Consider the following 14179-nt stretch of genomic DNA (forward strand, 5'->3'; position numbering starts at 1 on the left):
CTCCCCCACTCCCCAAAGCAACAAACAAAGCAACTAAACTAAACCAAATCAAACAATCAAACAAAAAAAAAATATACAGAAAAAACCCTAAACTAACACACAAAAAGAACCAAACAAATGAACACAAAACAAAAACCAAACAAACGGAGCCAAACCCGGGAATAAACCATTCACTCAAGAAAACAAAACACAGAAAGCATTCAATGAGAAAATTTAAGTTTTAATATAAACTTCTTGACCACTCCGCAATTCTGAAGCCATTTGTGTTCATAACCACTTTTTGAACACCAATTGTTTTTGTGGTAAACAAACAAACAAACAAACAAACAAAAAAAGGTAGGCAAGGCTGCAGTGGGAGTCCCCTCAAGAGAATTAAAAAGTGTGCACTCATATGCTCAACCTTCTTTTAATGTTTCAAAGTAAAAATGTGGATAAAAAATGGACTACACTTAAGAGGAGTGATGAACTAAAGGGCCACTAAGAAATATTCACACATATTCCTTCTAGTGAAGGATTATTTCAGTATGACTAAACTGAATGAACATGGACTATTGATCAATTTTCCAGAGAAAATAAAGATTTGACTAGGAAACTGATGGAAGGTCTGAATCACTGTTTTCTCCAAATATATATTTATTCTGTGTTAATTCAACACACAGTTAGAGAAAACATCAAACACTTTAATGAAGCTGAACTAAAGCAAGAAAATAATTCTACCTCGCTTAGCCAATATGTGAGAAGGTGCATTGGGAACCTCTCAGGAGTCTCCTGAGGTCTGTGTTGATTCAACAGCAGCCTAGCTGAGAAGAGCAAGAAAGAAATAACCTCTCAGGAACAACACCAGGTTTGTGGCTGTTTGTTTATTCAGAAAGATACGGTGGAATTGTTGAGAACAGCTATGGCAGTGACTGTCTAGCTACGAGGGACATATTTGTGTAAGCTTTTTTTCCCAGTCAGTTATTCAGTTATGTAGGATTGCAGATTTCACAGTTCTTTATTTGCAAACGTTAAAACCATTCAAAAAAATACCCTCTACTGAAACTCTTTCTTGTGTTTGTTCATCTATCCGAGTAGAGGGAATGGCATTCAGCCAAACACATAATCCATAATGGGCTCATTTGATGCCAGGCACAATTTGAGCCATTTTACAGTTTAGTTCCATTTGAATCTAACATAGCTGCTCTTTGCCATTCCAATGATTTGCTTGGCTGTTATGCAGAGGAACATTATAGCTCTGTGAGTGTTAAAACCAAAAATGTTAATCTAAATGCAGTTAATTAAGGGAGAAAACATTCCTCTTTACAGGTTTGATATTCACCTCTGCCCTTATGATGCACAATTATTATGGGTTTTTTTTTCAGGTAGCAAGTCAGAACAGCCTTTTGTTATTGGTCTGGCTTTTTAACCTTGGAACATAAAGTAATGGCACACTAAAATCACTAAAAAATTAGGACCAATGTATAGAGTTATGGAAATGTTTTCTCTCTTCACCTTAAGATTAAATTTTGAACAATGCAGACTTTCCAGTCCTGTATTTTCCTTTTGCACATTGCCTGTTTATTTGTTTTGCTTTGGTTTTTTTTTTTTTTTTTTTTTTTACAAATAATTGTCAGTAATGGCATAAATGAATAAATCAGATCATTACAAGAACACCTGCCTGAGCATATAAATATTAATCTCTGATCTTGCAGTATAGTCTGTCAATCAGATTATACAGCCTCTCAGATTTCTCTCTAAAGGTCATCCTAGTACCAATTTTGTTTCTCTCTAGAGACCACTGAGGTTTTTTTCAGGTTACCCTCATGTCTTTTGGTGCAGTCTGGTAACTACAAGTAAAGAGAGGATTTGTTTTGCAAGGATGGTGGTGGTAAATTAGACTCATAAGAAAAGTAAACTAAAGAATTAGAATCCTTATTTTGTTATAGAAATCCATTTTGGCGATCACTTTCTGTAGTAAGTATCTTGCACATAACGTTTCTGCTATAATAAGGCCACTGTGAAGCTTTTGCTTTTAACAAACCTATATAAGCTCAGCTAATTCAGATTTCTTAATATTATTACTGATATGTCTTTTTAGTAACAATAGAAAATATATGGTTAAATATCTACAGGTAAAATTACCAGAAATTTCAAATACTAATAACTTTCCTGTATAATTTTTGAGAATCATTTCTCTAGCCAAAATATACTCTAATTTCAAGTCTTTTGATCTTCTTTGTAACGAAGGGCTTGGGACATTAAATATCACTTCCCATCAAAGACATCCCATACTGACTAGCTTTTCCTGTTTCTTCATCCTATTGCCTTTAATTTTATCACAACTAAATATTGAGTACAAGTGGGAAGCTCAGTGACTGTTCAAAGAAGAGAAGTCTAATAAAGTTTCAGTTTATAGGTAAATAAAGGTCATCACCTTTACACTGTTTACTTTTTCTATCTTAATCCTACTTGCCTGTCAAAAACCTGGAGAACACCTTAGAAATTTTTTCATGTTATTTAGTTTCTGAATGCCCCTCCCTATGAGCTGGGGAAGCTTCAAGCTCTGCTTTCACTGCTATTTCATCTGCCTTGTGCAACATGGAAGGGGAACAACACAAGGCTGAAGGTAGAGACCAGTCCTGTTCAGTGGAAAACGTGACATACACTTCTGTTATCATCCTTTGTCATCCCAATTATACTCACAGAAAGAGAATCTACTCAACCTTACGAGAGCGCAGACTGTTCTGTGCCAACTTCTTTTTTAGCTAACAAAAGACAGATTCATACTTCTAAACTGCTGTTGCTGCAGTACCCTTTTTCCTTTCCAATATAACTGGAGTGGAAAATGAGGTGCTTTTTAACATTGCTTCTCCCAGTTTATTGAAACAGAGACATGAAGGCTGGACACAACTGACCTGGAAAAGTATCATCTTGGCTAGTCCACAGAAACTCATAGAAACAGTGAGATACAAGCCTCTCTCATTAAAAGATTAATTAGCAACATTCCCATAAAAGCTTTCTTTATTAGATTATCCTTAATATTTTTCTCTTCTAGGATCAGACATCTTCTTGTTCCACAAGCCTCCTGAGAGAAAAGTCCAAGAAAATCTAAGTCTCTATTTCATTCATGACTGCAATGTCCCTCTCTGCTATGGGGAAGCAAGACCTTGTAAACATCTCATGACTCTTCTGTAAAAAACTTAATCTAGATAAAAGGAACCCTTAAAGGGTATTCAGATCACACATTCAGTGAAGGGAGACCAAAAACCTCTAAATAAGGTCCTCCAGATTATTCTGCAACAGACCTGATCAAAATATATTTCCATCTGAATACAGCTGTTGCACTGAAATTTTAAACTCAGTCATCTGGTATACTAATTTCAAGATGCAAATTTTCACTCTATAATATTCCATAATATTTCTATATTCCATAATACTCTTATATTGTACTCATTAGATAGTTTCAAAAATAACTGCTACGCTTCCAATATTTCCACTAAATTAACAATCATGTGGTGTGATCATCTTTATGAAGAATTCACGTAGCCATAATTACACTGATTTCACATAACATTTCTCTCAGCCATCCCTTCAGTCAGAATACCATTCCAAATAGACATGGGTTTCTAGATTACTTATTTATGTGGTGAAAAAAACAGACCTGTTCTTAAAACAATGATAACTTACAATATCATCCCCTTATTGCTTTTAAGTGTCTTTTTTAATGTTATTCTTAAATCCTTTTCCAGTATATCATTCTGGAAATTAAATGTAGTATTTTTTTTTAATATTATCCATGGCTGTTTTTTTAAAGTCAGAAAAATATGGTTTTCTATTTCATTAAATATCAAGTGTTACTTCTCATAGTGCATAGCACCCAGATCATCTGTTGTCTGTATAGCAAGTGAGAAAGAAGTTTCATCCAAGATGCAAAAGTGACAATTTTCTTTCTTTTCTCATTCATTATGTAGACAACTACCCTAGCTATTCTGTCTGATGCTGGTGACTGGGTTATAGCCAAATTCCTTCTCTGAGCAGGGGGTAAAGACTGAATGAGCTTGTAAAGAGAACTTCAATTCCACATTGGCAGTGGCTTAGTCCTCTGTGATTACTGGGAACACTTAAAATATAGAGACTCCTATAAATTCAGGAAGAAAGCCAGCAGAGGAATTTGAGATGTTTGTAAGTTAATTTTAATACTGTACTTGTGTTTAAGTGTTAATGAGCTACAGAGTAAGTGTATTAGGATCATTTTCTTTAAAGTTCATAAAAATAAGAGGTTTCCTACACTTCTGGCCTCTAATATACAATAACGTCCAGGCTCACAGTTGCCTAATGCATTATTCTTTCTAGGGATCTGTTCTGATAATATTAAGGGAGAGTAATGTCCATATATTTGTGGTAAAATTCACTGACACTGCCTTTTAATGAATAAAGGCTAATAAAGTTTAAAATTATCAGACAGAAAGTCCAGGAGAAACCACTGTTTACATTGCTTATCTTGCTGTGCAGGGCACTTCCTTTTTTCTATCCAGCTAGTGTTGTCAAATCCCTAAGTGTGGCAATCAAGACTCTGCACTTCCCACCTTGTATAAAGTTTGGTATGTCGTGTCAAAATCAAAACTACTGATGTAGCAATTTGGGAGTGTTTTATCAGAAGTAACAGTATAATTCCCTGGCAAACTGTTGATAACACAAACCGTACTGTTAAAGTGCAAACCTGAGAAAATGAACCGTAGTCCTTCATTTTAGACTCTAAAACATGGAAATCTCCCAAAAATCAAAAAGCATCAGCTGGAAAGTTTGCAGTTATTTTTTTGAATACTCATCCAACACAGTCTTCTAATCATTTACCTCATGACATAGTACTGAAAATGGATGTGTATTACAGATCTATTTCCTCCTACTGAGGAAAGTTGGGTAACAATTTCATGTTAAATCTAGTCTTTCATCACCTGAAGCTCAGAGTCCTATTTCATCATCATGTTGCAGGGCTGAACACGAGGACATCATAAATCTCTTTATTGAACCATTGGGCAGCAAATAGTCAAGAGCTTATGTTCAGGAATCCTAGAAAATTTTGCAGAATTCTTCATGTCTCAACCCCCTTTGACTTTAAGGGAAAAGTAGAGGAACAGTTACATTTCTTAACTAAGGTGGCAAAACAAGTTTGCCTTCAAAATCACAAATAAATAACACAGTTCCACCTCTGAACTCTGCAAGAGACCTCTGTGCGCCCCTAGGAAACACACCCATCAAAAGAGCGGTCTGTGAAGGATAGGGTTGTAATCACCTTAAAAACCTTGTTCATTCCTGCACATTGAGGTTAACTAGGCTCACTTTAAGCATGTTAAATTTGCAGAGTCAAATTCCTGGCAACTAAGTTATTCAGGAAATATAACTTCTGTTTTACAGGAAAAACACTGTCTCAAAAGGGTTATAATTTGAAACTAGAAAACCATTCAATTTTCAAATCATTGCATCTGTATCATTGTTAAGACAAATAATCAGTAAAGTAATTGTATTCAGAAACTCTGAACTAATGTTTTTTATAGTGTGAAAATGTAAGAGTTTATTGCTTACTTACTGTGTCATGCAAATACAATATTGAAACAGTGTAAAACCTTAATAAATGAATCAAAGCAAAAAAGATGGAGTCAAACACCAACAGTTCCTCAGATAATCCTATTTTTTGACAAATAATAGTTCCATCAATACTTTGCAAAAAAATTCTGCTTTTGAAAATATCGGTAGATTGAATTATGGGGTTTTTTAACTTTTTAACTTACAGAATCTCATCACTATGGCTCTTTTTTGACTAGAGCCATATATCGATTCTGGTGAAATTCAGCTTTTCAAGCAAAACCCTTGTGGGGTGTTCCTGCTTCTTATTCTCTCCCACAGCACAATGCTAATGGAGATCTCTTGCCTTGTCTGGCCTTATTCAGAGCTGCTCAGCAACCTCTGACCACAGATGACCTCCAAACAACTGGAGAAGGCTGGAAGTACACAAAAACAACTACGTATGCAGCTAACCGGCTCAAACTTTGACTTGCAAGCAGAAGCAATGGTCAGAACTAACAAATAACGGGAGCAAGCACTCCATGATGATACTCTAAGGGGATGTAACAGGATACAGGTTTGCTATACTGGTCAGATATGTTGCTTCTACACAGGCAGAAACAATGACCCAAAGCTGCATGCACACAGTGTTAAAGGAGAATCATAGAATCATTAAAGTTGGAGAAGACCTCTAGCCTTTGACTAATCACCACCTTATCAACTAAATCATATCACTTATGTGCCACAGGAAGTCATTTCTTGAATGCTTCCAGCAATGATGTTTCCACCACTGCCCTGGGTAGCCTATTCCAATGCTTGACCACCCTTACGGTAAAGAAATTCTTCCTGATGTCCAACCTGAACGTCCCCTGGAAGAACCTGAGGCTCTATCTTCTTGTCCTGTCACTCTTTGTCTGGGAGCAGAGCTGGACCCCCACCTGGCTCCACCCTTCTGTCAGGAGGTTGCAGAGAGCAAGATGGTCCCTTCTGAGCCTCCTCTTCTCCTCATCAGACTTGTGCTCCAGTGTCTTCCCCTCCTGCTGACTGTGTGGTCTGGCTGAGCACAACTCTTCCTATGTTTGTTCAGGAAATTAGCCCAGGTGGCAGCATCTGCCCTGCCAGGTAAGATGCCAGACCAGACGCTGGAGTGGACTGATTGCCATGGGCAGAAGTCGACTGCCCCTTTCACAGCCTGCCAACTGCATGGCTGCTTTAGAGGGAATTACCTACCACCAAGTTTTCTTGAGTTCAGAACAATTCCTGTACCTTGATGCCATCAGGAATTAGAAACACAGGCTGACTAATGCGGTTCCAGGAGACTACCAGGAAGATATCATTTTTATATGCTTTTAATCACAAAGAGAAAAAAACCACAAGTATAAAGCACAATTGAGGTAATATAATGTGAAAATTGTGGGAGACTCTGTCTGTTTTCAGCTCAGATAGCAAACACCGCTTCAGATAATATGTATTTCATTTGAATTTATTGCACAGAATAAAAGTGACACAAGCCCTAGATATGGTATCATATTTCTCTCATTCATTCACCACTATAGGCCAGTTTTGGCATTTAACACAAAAATATGGGGAAAACAAGTAGGAAATTGGTATTATCGACCTAAATGACTTACTGTAAATATTTTAGTTGCATTGACTTTATTTCTGGTTTGTATCAGTTTTATGGACCATATTTCAGAGAGGATTCATATCAAGCATTGCCTGCTTCATATAGGTACTATATATTGTAGATTTAGGCAAAGGGCAAATTCAGTTAAGTGTCTGTGTGAGTGCAATTTTTCAATGTCATGTATATATAAAAAAGTTATTGTCAAGGGTATTCTAGGACAGGCATTATTATTGCATCAGGTTTTAATCATAATAATTGATGCTGGCTGACAGTATAATCTTTTTGCAGCTATTTCTTAGCTTTGGGTATCATAACTCTCTTACATTTCTGAGTTGAAAATTATCACTGAGAGGGAAAAAAATGCTAGGCAAGCAAAAGTTCCAACTTGATCACTTTCATAGCAATTCGTAGAAATACACATCTACATACGACTTGCAACTCTTTTTTCACTGAACTTTAAAAAGCATGAAAAATTTTTTCCCATTGAGAGTAGAATGACCCATCACCCTTTTGGAAAACAGTCAGAATAAAAAAGGGATCATCAAATACATGGATACTACCATATATATGACTATTGAGGATAATTCCCCACCATTTACTCTTGCTCTTTTCCCTAAGGATTATGCATACATCCAGATGTAACCAAAAATAAAATACTAGGGTATTTGGGGTCAATACTTACCTTGAGCCTGGAAATGTAATACTGCCAATTTACACTTTGTATAATATATTTTTAACAACCTCTACCTTCAAAAAATTATCTGTTTGATTTTCTAAAGAAGAAATTCCAAACCCACCATGATCCTTTTGTTACTTTGATTTCTAAAGACTAGTAACAATCTTGAATATAATGTGATTTTACTCTCTGCTCTGAACTAAGTACTCCAAAAAAGTTGTTTGAGTTTTTTGGTTTGTGCTTTTTTTTGGGTTTGGGTTTGGTGGTTTTTTGGGTTTGTTTGTTTGTTTGCCTGTTTGATTGGTTTGGTTTGGTTTTTTAACTTGCTGTGAATTCAATTATTTTCTTAGCTCACAGTAACTTCAGACTGTATTGCTTTTCTGCACCAAGGCATTCACCTCAGAACCATCGAATAACTTAAGTTGAAAAAGATCTTTCAGATCATCAAGTTCAACTGTTCTCCCTGGACTACCAAGTCCACAATTAAACCTTGTCCCTAAGAGTCCTACCTATGTCTGCTTCTAATTCTTATTAATTATTATTAGATTAAAGGAAGGGGGTGATGGTAAGCAACGTCTCTCTAAGTATACTGTGAACTCAGAGGTAGAATATTTACCTGAAACTGAGGCAGATTAACAACTTTAATGGGCATTCTCAAAGCCTTTTCCACCCAGAAGGTTGTCTCCAGCAGAACACTGTGTGAAGCTGGCCTCCATGGGCATGGAGCAGGTCCAGCAGTCAGGCATAAAGATTCTTCTATCTTATGTGAATGTGAATATTACAAAAATACCAGTTAAAACATTCAGCCCCTAAGAAAACTAATGGTCAAAGATACTACCTCTCCAAAAAGAATATTCCTGTACCATTATTCAGGGGACAGTCCTTTGGTCACTTCAAGCTGCCTTACTCTGAGATCAGGCACACATGAACTTTTATGTCAATTGCATTTTTATAGGTTTTAGCAGAGACAGTTAAAGTTTAATTTGTGAAACCTCAGATTTGCCCCAGCTTTGTGCATCCCGATTTTCCACTGAGTATTGAAGGACCATTTGTATCTCAGTCTCTGGCTTTGTAATGTTGTCTGTAGGAGACAGAGAGAAAAGAGAAATTTTGCTGTCTAATATGTTACAGTAAATGGTGTATTTTTTTCAGACTCTGTGCATTAACTGTGAGGTAAAAGAGTTAACCTACATGTCGTGGTTTTGCCCTGGCTCAATTCACTTTTATACCCCATACAATTACTATTAGTTGAGAGAAGGTTTATGCAGACAAAAAGAGACTGAATTGAAAAAAAAGTATGAGTATTTATTATTAACAAGCTAACACTAAAGAATTATATTTACAACAATTCTACTTAAGTAAAAGGTATTATGTATTTACAGAAGATACTTCTCCCCCCACCTCCCTTTATATCAGTCCAAGGAGGAGAAGCAGTCCTTTTCTGTTCTCAGAATTCCAGCTCTCTCTCTCTCTCTCTCTCTCTCCAGTAACTCTGCAGCACTTTCATCGCAGTTGGAACTTCTTTATCTCTCTCTCATTCTGTGTTGGCCTCCAGGGCTGGGCCTACCCCTCTCCTGGGCTAAAACCAAAGGCTGGGGGTTACCCAGGTCCTGAAGGGTCTCCTTCCATAGACTTGCAAGGGGACACTTGCTTACTATGGATCTTCTTCCACAGGGTTACAGGGGATAATGGTTTAAGAGTTCACCCCTGTTTCCCTATGGAGGTCCCTCCCCATGGGAGAACAGTCCTTGATTGACTTCTCGGCATGGGTCTAGTCTGGATCCCTTACTCGGATCCCAATATCCCACCTGAGCCATTTTCTGCTCCAGCGTAGGTTCTCTCTAGCACCAGCAGCACGGATCCCACACATGGATCCCAACATCCCTACCTGAACCGTTTTGTGTTCCAGCGTAGGTTCTAATACCCGTCAGGGTCATAAATCTTCAACAGCAGCAGCATGGATCTCTCACTGAGATCCCAAGCTTATCTGAGCCGTCTCGCTCCAACATAAGCATCGATCCCTTCGAGGGTCACAAAGTCTTTAACAGGACTCTGCCTCATCTGAGCCGCTTTACTCCAGCATAAGGCTTTCTCTGTTAAAGTCACAAATCTCTGGTGCATCCACAAGCTCCTCTGTGAGCCGCATGGGGGGTCTCTTCACTCCAAATGGATCTCTCACTGAGATCCCAAGCTTATCTGAGTCGTCTCGCTCCAGCATAAGCATCGATCCCTTCGAGGGTCACAAAGTCTTTAACAGGACTTTGCCTCATCTGAGCCGCTTTTACTCCAGCATAAGGCTTTCTCTCTGTTAAAGTCACAAATCTCTGGTGCATCCACAAGCTCCTCTGTGAGCCGCATGGGGGTCTCTTCACCCCAACAAACTTCTACAGGTGGCAGGGTTTTATTTTTCAGTCTTTACCCTGCTGAAGGGAGGGAGAGCGAAAGGGAGAAAAAGCAGTTCTCCCCCCTTCGAACTTTTCTTCTCTCTCTTGTTGCAGCTTCAGCTGCCAGCGTTGACCTTGGAAATTCTGTTATCTCATGGCTGGAATTCTTCTGCAGCGGTTTCTCATTTAAGCAGTTCATCTTTTAAACTTTTTTTTCTTCACTCTCTCACAAGAGAGAAGGGAGGTTTCAGTGCTGCACCTGCCCCCCCTGGCCCAAGCCGAGGAAGAGAGGCCTTGGCCCTCCTCGGGCCCGCTACCTTCTCTCCTACATGGCTGCTGCTGCTAATTTCAACTGCGCTACCACCTTCTCTTCCGTTTTCTTAAAGATGTAATTAGCAAAGGCGTCATTGAACTTTTTGATTGGTTTTTTGTCCGGAAATCACCTGGACAAAACCATCCTCAGCCCCAGGGATGAGCTGGTGGGCAAAACCACGACACTACATTGGGAATAAAGTAATAAAAATAATTCAACAAGGACAGGCTTAAGAGAGGTTCAAGACTGGCATAGTTTGACCCACTTAAATGAAGTATTAAGAGATATTATAGAGTTATGTAAAATGCCACTCAAGGTACCTCTCAGGGCTCTTAATGGCCCTAACCAGCCTCATCTAGAACCTTCATCCATGCAGATTCTTGGCTGACCCTAGATCAGAGCTGATTTATCAACCCATGGTGCAAAGGGGAAATAAACTATCTCCTTGTTTAACACAGATATATTGGATACCAACAATTCAGTCCTAATTCTTGAACCTTGGTTTATATCCTTCAAAAGTGTATGAACACATGAGGAACATACCAGTTAATGTTAGACCACAATCAAAGAATTAACCAGGGACTTAGCCAGCTCAACAAGAAAACTACTGAGCACAATTTAAGAAAGTGCTGAACATGACCAATGGTGATGTAAGAAGAGTACAGAAAGCACTATATGGGAAGAATGGATATCAGAAATGGTTAAGTGATAGTTATAGTCAGAAATGCCTCACTTTCAAAGAGGGAAGCACTGAAGACTTTTGTGGGAGTGCCAGCAGTGCCAGCCATTTCCAAGAGAAGGTATCAATAAAAGCCTGTGAGGATTCGGTTACCTAGGTAACTGTATCAGAAATTCCAAATTTGGTTATGGATGTAGCAGAACCATAACTATTGGAAATATGTGCAGGGGTAGTAACATATGTAGGTTGTCTGTTAGGATGAGTCATATCATGGTTTGGGTTGAAAGGGACTTTAAAGCCCATTTCATTCCAACTCCTTGCCATGGGCAGGGACATCTTCCACTATCCCAGCTTGCTCCAGGCCCTGACCAATCTGGCCTTGAATACTTCCAGGGATAGAGCAGTCACAGCTTCTCTGGGTAACCTGTGCCAGGGCCTCTTCACCCTCACAGTAAAGAATTTTTTCTGATCTATTCTAAATCTTTCAGTTTTAAGACATCCCCCTGTACTGTCACTACATGACTTTGTAAATAGTCCATCTACATATTTCTTACAGGGTCCCTTCAAGTACTAAAAGGCTGCAATTAGGTCACCCCAAAGACTTTTCTTCTCCAGGTTGAACTATCCCAATTGTCTCAGCCTTTCCCCACAGCAGAGGTGCTCCATCTCTCTAATTGTTTTGGTGGCCTCCTCTGGATTTGGTCCAACAGGTTGATACCTTTTCTATGTTGGGGTTCCCCAAAGCTGGATAGAGTACTCAGAGTGGGGTCTCATGAGAGTGGAGTAGAGGGGGAAAATCTCCTCCCTCAACCTGTTGCCCAAAACACTTTTGATGCAGCTCAGGATACGATTGACTCTCTGGGCTTCCAGCGCACACAGCTGGGTCATGTCAAGCCTCTCACCCACCAGCACCCCAAGTCCTTCTTGGCAGGGCTGCTTGCCATCAGTTCATACTTATGAAAAGGATCTGTCCGGGCAGCAAAACTAAGGTTTGACAAATAAAAAAGTAATAAGGAATGCAAGTACTTAGCCTGGAGCAGAGTTGTTATCCAAACACCTTATTCTGAAAGTACCCCCAGTCAAAACTTCCCTCTTTCGTTCTTCTAACCAGGAATGATAGCAAGGTGCTTTCCCTGCATGGTAGAGAAACACCCATGACAAACCAAGCTTCCTAGTATCATGACAGCATCAGCCTTGTTCTCGAGTACTTCTTAACAGTGAAACCTCAGCAGTTCTTCAGACAATTTCTGTAAATATAAACGAATGCAATACTAAACCCTTGCAGTCCTTGTTTAAAGTCAGTGCAACACCCATCATACACAGTGAACTTAAAGTTAGAACAAATGACCATTAGCTGATATGTGTCAAAGCAGGCTGAAATAAGAGTGTGGTGCTTTCACTAAGGGTAAAACCAACCAACAGAAATCACAGAACCGTAGAATCATTTAGGTTGGAAAAGACCTCCAAGATCATCAAGTGCAACCTTTGACCCATCACCACCTTGTCAACTAGACCATGGCACTGAGCCATGTCCAGTTGTTCCTTGAACCCCTCCAGAGAGGTGACTCCACCACCTCCCTGGGCAGCCCCTTCCAATGTTTAACAACCTTTTCTGTGAGGAAATTTTTTTCTGATACCCAACCTGAACCTCTCCTGGTGTAGCTTGTGGCCATGTCCTCTCCTTCTGTCACTCATTGCCTGGGAGCAGAGCCCAACCATCACCTGTCAGGGAGTTGTAGAGAGCAAGAAGGTTCCACTTGAGTCTCCTTTTCTCCAGGTTGAGCCCTCCCAGCACCCTCAGCTGCTCCTCATATGACTTACAAAGGTGTATCAGATTCCAACTATACCTTGTGTTTGCTTGTTCTGAAAAAATGTTAGACTTCTACCTCTTTTTCTCTGCTGACATTTTACTAATGTGCACTTCAACCTGATTTACTTATCTGTAACTTTTACTGATGTTTAATATAACTTCTGATTTTATCCTGGGACAGTTCTCTATTGTTATATACCTGTGATTCACATCTATTTCTTCTCCCTATATATCCATTTCAGCACTCAGCTCTGAGGGATTTATCATAAGAAAATGCAGCCCCCAGAGCAGCATTACAGCCCCAGAGAACAGCAAAAATAATAATTCGTAACAAAAGCTAGTATCTACTATTGGTGTTGTTAAGCTTTATCCTATGATACTGAAAGGAAAATTGAGGCTATAATATTGTATATTTGCCCTACAAATCAATATAGAGAGACACTTCAGATGCAGACATGCAGAGGTTTCCCTGCTATTGTCCAAGCAAAATTTTCATTCACACTATCCTGAAGTCAATTTCATTGAGTATTACGGAGATGTAATCAATACAGTAAGCGAGGCTGTGAAATACTTACTTGTTTCTATAAAAATAGTGGTGTTTTCTGAGCCATGTAAAATATTTAGAGCATCTGTCAGAGAAAATTCATGGTTATCCTTGTGGTTGTCTTCAAGACTAAAATAAATATCGCAGCCACTGTACAGCACACTTAGCTGGTTAGAAGAAAGAACTGTGACAGCAATGATACTGTTTTAAAATGATGCATTTTCACCTGCAATTTCCAACGAAAATAATCTCACCACATTTCTTTGTGCATTTTGAACTTCTTCATGTTGAATTTTATGCCTTTTTTTTTTTTTATTCTTATTTTGTTCTGTTTTGTTAGAACTAGAGCCTTTCATGAACATGGAAGAAAGACAGAGATCTTTTTGAAACATTAACTTAACATTGCAAACAATCTATTCTAATTTATCTCACCATCCAGAACGCTATGACTCAGAACTCCTGCGCACAACCACTGCCTCAGCCCCACATGCAGCCGCAGCCCTAGTGAGGCTGCTCTCAATAACAGCTTACAGCACTTACCTGTCACCCAGTGGGACCTTGCATTCCGGTATGTTTCACTTAAACCCAAATTCCATGCCAAAATG

This window comes from Myiozetetes cayanensis, unplaced genomic scaffold (genome assembly GCF_022539395.1).
Source record: "Myiozetetes cayanensis isolate MyiCay16 unplaced genomic scaffold, myiCay2020 scf4, whole genome shotgun sequence".
Classification (NCBI taxonomy): Eukaryota; Metazoa; Chordata; class Aves; order Passeriformes; family Tyrannidae; genus Myiozetetes; species Myiozetetes cayanensis.